Source organism: Chrysochloris asiatica, unplaced genomic scaffold, assembly GCF_000296735.1.
Source record: "Chrysochloris asiatica unplaced genomic scaffold, ChrAsi1.0 scaffold00003, whole genome shotgun sequence".
Taxonomy (NCBI): Eukaryota; Metazoa; Chordata; class Mammalia; order Afrosoricida; family Chrysochloridae; genus Chrysochloris; species Chrysochloris asiatica.
This window is the reverse complement of record NW_006408521.1, coordinates 4445704-4451682: the sequence shown is the minus strand read 5'-3', so window position 1 is coordinate 4451682 and position 5979 is coordinate 4445704. Positions and strand designations below refer to the sequence as shown.

General features: G+C 37.4%; 1 pseudogene; it reads left to right on the top strand.

Annotated features, from left to right (window-relative positions):
- Positions 1–5401: 5401 nt before the first annotated feature.
- Positions 5402–5719, top strand: LOC102826028 (annotated as a pseudogene).
- Positions 5720–5979: the final 260 nt, after the last annotated feature.

The following is a 5979-nucleotide window of genomic DNA, read 5'->3' as shown; positions in this document are numbered from 1 at the left end:
GACCTCCTAATGAGAACTACATTTTAAATTTAGTAATTAGGTCTAGGACCCAGATTTTATCCATTGTTCCTCATTGTAATAGGTCATGTCAAAGAAGAAAAGTTTTTACTTTGTTAGGAATAATAGAAAAATAATTTTACTGAGGCATAATACAGATTAATCTGGGCAACACTAAGTGAAAACACAAAGTACTGCATCATTGAAGTGGAGACAGAGGCCTATAAACATAAGAACAAAATCAACATAGGGGTTAATGACTGGTCATAGATAAGACCAACTTCAGAATGAAGTCCTTTGACATGTGAAGGCCAGCCAGTGAGTGAGTGATACCAGTAGGCTAGGTTATATGTAATTGTCATCAGTTATACATGATAGGAGTCCTGCTGTGTGCTGTAGGTTAAGCACTGGACCGCAAGGTCAGTTTGAACAACAAGGTTTGTGGTTCAATCTCACCAGCTGCTTTTTGGAAACCTTATATAGGGTCATATGGGTCAGAACTCTCTCCACTTAACAACAACAACATACATGTTTGTAGTCATAAATACTGTTTGTTTTTTAGGAACTAATTGTTTACATCTTGACACATAATTCCTAAAGAGTTTACATCCCAACCTTTTGTTACCTGGAGATGCATGTTTGCCTCATCATTCTTGTATCTGACAGAAGTGCCTACATTTTGAAACTTTTATACTTACATTTTTCCCTTTTTATCAAGCCTGTGCCAGGTGGCACTGATCACCCACAACAGAGTGGATTCTGCAAGAACTTTTCAAGTTCTTCATACGTTTTGGTTAATAAACTAAATGTATTTATCTTACTGAACTAATAGGCTTACTATCATGGCGAGGAGTTTTCTTGGGGGACATCTTAATGGACAAGGTCACAATCAAGAAACATTTCTCAGAACAAAATGATAGACGTCCAGAAGAAACATAATCAAGGTGACAATGGGCAGTGATTAAAGAACACGATCATCGGAAAAAGTCTATGAAACTGGCACAAGTGTATGTGAAGAATCCGATGACTTTAAGTCCAGTATTTGATGACTAAAATTCACTGAACTAATACAAAACAGCATTTTGTAGTTATAATAATGACAATTAAAAGGAATATAAAGATTTCATAACAAGGTAGCAATTTGTTTCCACCATAACCACCAAAGGGAAAACCAATTATTTACAATTTCAGTTAAGGATGAACCAGGATTTTTAAGGCAAGCCACTACACATTACATATATATATATAATTAACATAGAGTGTAATGTTAGCCATGTCATTGTCAAGAATATAGACTCAAAAATCAAATTGCATTATGACAGACATACCCCTTTTCAAGGGTCATTCTAGTTTGAAACATGACTTTTCTCATCAATACTATTTTGGTATTGGTCTTAAAGCCCATGTGCACTGTCATTCAGGGCAATTTGTACATATTTGGTTAATATTTCTACATGTTCTATAGCACCTTCAAGTTCTCCCTGAGTTGTGAGTACTGCTCGTAAGTGGTCAAGCAAATGCAACACCGACTGAGAGCACTGAGCTCTTACTATGGGTATATTAGCTGGTAAACAGAGTTCAGCTAAAGTAGGTCTTTAAGTTCTGTTCAGGCACAACATAGTTCATTCCAACCTAGCCAAAGTTTGGTTCTATAGAGTCCAAAGTTGTGCAGTAGCAACTCGACGGCAAACTGATTAGTACATTTTGAGGGTACAACTGATGCACAATAAGATAGTAGAAGCCACACCATTGATCTAGTGCAGACTGGGTTATTCAGATGCTGCCAAGTCACTTTGTCACCTTATTATATTCTTACTATATTTTTTTTATGTCGAATGATGGATATCATGGCTGATTTCAGATGGATATTGGCTGAAAGATCTAATCTCCATGCTTGGGGAGTTGATGAATTCATCCCAGTGTTGTTTGACTAGCATCATAATATTTATTCATGTATTGAGTAGGAATCCCAGCAGAGAGTTCAAAATCTCCTTTATATACGACATTTCCCATTTTATGATTCCCATTAAAAGAAATGAACTTCCACTTCCAAAAACCAAAATAAATCTACAACAAAACTCAAAGAGTTATCAACACAAGGGAGTGATCTTGAATTGGAGCATTTTTGTTTTCTTTTTCCATAACCTTAAAGTATTCCAGAGAATTCTTAGAACTGGAGGTGCAAAAATAACTCAACACGGATAGTGCTCCTATCCTCAATGCTCTAGGGATAGTGAAAGATAATGACTTTTCAGTGACACCAGAAATGTCAAAGAAGAAAATCATATACTTTGTAAGGAGTAAAAAAGGAAGATTCTTACTAAAGATTACTGCAGCTCAAGCTGTTGTTGTTGTTAAGTGACATTGAGTCAGTTCCACTTTATAGAGACTCTGTATAGGGTTTCCAAGGAGTGGCAGATGAGCTTGAACCACCAACCTTGGGTTCAAACCAACTTTGTAGTCCAGCTCATTAACCCAAAGTCCCACAACAGGATTCCAGCTAGGTAGAGAAACTCAAGCCCAGCAATGCTAAATGGACATAGAGCACTCCATTAAGGTTCTGTTTAAGGAAAAGGAAGAGTTAGTGACTGGTCATAGATCAGTCTCAGCTTGAAGTTCTTTGGGATGTAAAGGTAAGCCATTTGGCTATGAAGGCATAAGTTACCATATAGGTCACTGGTGTCATGACCCAGGTCAGGATATAAGTAGTTTTGGAGGAATGTGTCATGATGTAAACATTTTTTTTACTGGAAAAACTGTGTTCATGACTACTATCATGTATAATAGAGTACATATTAGCACATATAACATAATACGTGATAAACTCTGGATAACATTAAGAAAAATGAGAACTCCAGAATGTTTAATTATGTTTACATGGAACCTGCATATAGACCAAGAGGCAGTTGGTCAAATTTATGATGTGGTTATACATAATTGTATGAAGTCAGTCATACATAATTTATATCTTTATATATACATATATATGAACACATTTTTTTCCAGAAACAAAGTGTTTATATCTTGACAAATTCTTTAAAACTATTTACATCCTGACCTTTCATATCCTGGGAATACATGTTGGTCCTCTCATTCTTATGCTTTACATGAGTGCCTCCAGTTTTAAACTGCTCAGTTAGAGTCACTGGTCACCATATTATATTCTTACTACATTTTTGATGTGGAATGAGGAATATAATTGTTGACTTCAAATGGATCCTGGCTGAAAGCAGAAAATACCAGAAAGATGATTATTTATGCTTTATTGACTAGGCAATGCTTTAAACTATGTGGATCATAACAAACTATGTAAAAAAAATGGGAATTCCAGAAAATTTAATTGTGTGTATGTAGAACCTGGACATTAACCACCAGGCAGTCATTCAAACAGAACATGGGATTACTAAATAGTTTAAAATCAAGAAAGATGTTAGTCAGGGTGCATCTTTTCACAAAACTTATTCAATCAGTTTGTTCAGCAAATAATCTAAAATGCTAGATTACTTGAAGAAGAATGTGACATTAGGATTGTAAGAAGATTCATCAACAACCTGTTATATGCAGAAGAAACAACTTTGTTTATTGGAAGGGAGGAGGATTTGAGCTACCTACTGATGAAGACAAAATCTATAGATCAACTATCAACATTCATGGAAGCAGCAGTCAATAAATCAAATCTGCTGCACAGAAATTTTTTAAAGTGTTGAAGAGCAGAGATGTCAGTTTGAGGACTAAGGTGTGCCTGACCCAAGCCATGGTGTTTTCAATAACCTCATATGCATGTGAAAGCTGGACAGTGAATAAGGAAGTCCGTAGGAGAATTGATGCCTTTAAATTATGGTGTTGGAGGAGAATATTGAAAGTGCCATTGGCTGCCAAAAGAACTAATAGATCCATTTTGGAAGAAGTACAGCCAGAGTGCTCCTTGGAGGTGAAGATGGCCAAACTTCGTCTCTTATACTTTGGAAATATTGTCAGGAGGGACCAGTCACTGGAGAAGGATATCATGTTTGGTAAGGTGGAGAGTCAGAGAAAAAGAGGAAGACCCCCAATGAGATGGATTGGCCAAGTGGCAGCATCTATGGACTCAAGTGTGGAAAGAGTAGTGAGGTTGGCCCAGGATCGGGCAGTGTTTCGTTCTGCTGTGCATAAGGTCGCTATGGGTTGGTACCGACTCGATGGCCCCTAAAAACAACAACAAGGCACAAAAACCACTGCCACCACAATAAGCACTGGAATGAAAACCACAAGGTCCACAGTTCAAGCCTGCCACCATCTACAAGAGAGAAAGATGAGGCTTTCTGGTCCTGCGAAGATTTAAAGCCTTGGAAACCCTATACAGGGTTGCTATGAGTTGGAACCAGCTCAATGTTACACAAAAGTGGAAGCAGCTTATGCATGCTAAGGCTACACGATAAATAAAGAAGGATGGAGAAAAATAGATGCATCTGAATAGAGCCAAAGAATACTGAATATACTATTAAATGACAGATGAACAAATGGATTTTTTTTTTTTTTTGGAAAAGTACTGCTTAATTGCACCTTGGAAGCAACAATGGAAATATGTTGTCTCTCATACTTTGGATATATTGTGAGAGAGGACCAATCCCTGAAAAAGTAATATCATGCTTGGTTAAACAAACACACAAACAAAAAGGATTGACATAGTGGCAGTGGCAATGGGGTCAAACAGAACAACTGTGAGGATGGGGCAGAACTGAGCATTGTTTCATTCTATGAGTGTGAACTCAACAGCACCTAACAAGGACGCATTCTGTGTTATACCACTGATAGCTATTTATGAGCACTAACCACATTCCCAACCAACTTGAATTTCTGGACTCCGATCATTCAGAGGAACTAGCTTTGGTAGTATAGTGGTCACGAATCGGGCTGCTAATCTCACAGTCAGTAGTTCGAAACTAGCAGCTGTTCTGAGGAAGAAAGATGAGGCTTTCTGCTCCCGTAAAGCTTTATAGCCTTGGAACCCCTGTACAGGGTCACTGTGAGTTGGTAGTGACTCCACGGCAAACAACAACAACAAACATACATTTTTATTTGTTGTTTGTTAGGTTGATTGTTTTAATTGCTATTTTAATCTAAAGCACGATACCATAGATTCTTTTGCTAATGATATCATACAACATATCACAAATCAGGTCAAATTGAAAATGAAATTCAATAGTAAAAAAAAAAATTGCAGTAGTATTTTTAAAATCCCAAACATACAAGGTTTACTATATTTTTGGAATATTCAAAATTATATTAAATATCTCTTAAGAAACGAAAATATTAAGAAACATCTGTGAGAGCGGGCCATCCGGCTTCGGAGCGGTTACCTTTGTGTCTTGCCTAACAGGACAGTGGTGAGCACTGGGCCCCGGCAGCCTCAGCGGAAATAAAAATGGGTGATGTTTAGAAGGGCAAGAACATTTTTGTTCAGCAGTGTGCCCAGTGCCACACTGAGGAAAGGGGAGGTAAGCACAAGACTGGGCAAAATCTGCATGGCTTGTTTGGGCGGAAGACTGGTCAGGCCCCTGGATTCTCTTACACAGATGTCAATAAGAGCAAAGGCATCACCTGGGGAAAGGACACACTGATGGAGTATAGGGAGAATCCTAAGAAGTATATCCCTGGACCAAAAATGATCTTCGCTGGCATTAAGAAGAAGGCAGAAAGGGCAGACTTGATAGCTTATCTCAAGAAATCTATTAATGAGTAATAATTGGCCATTACTTTATTTATTACAAATTAGGAATGTCTTGTGACGTTTTTTTTTTTACATGTACCATATTTAAATTGAGTCATACACCCGCATTCAGATCATGAATGGCTGATAGAGTTTTTTGTGGGTTTTTTTTGGACAGTCCTAAATTAAATAAAAGATTGGATATAGTTAAATGACAATGATCAGACTTTTAAAAATTTGATAGTAGGTGTTATGGCTGCTTTTCCCTACGATACATTTAGACTTGAGGCTGG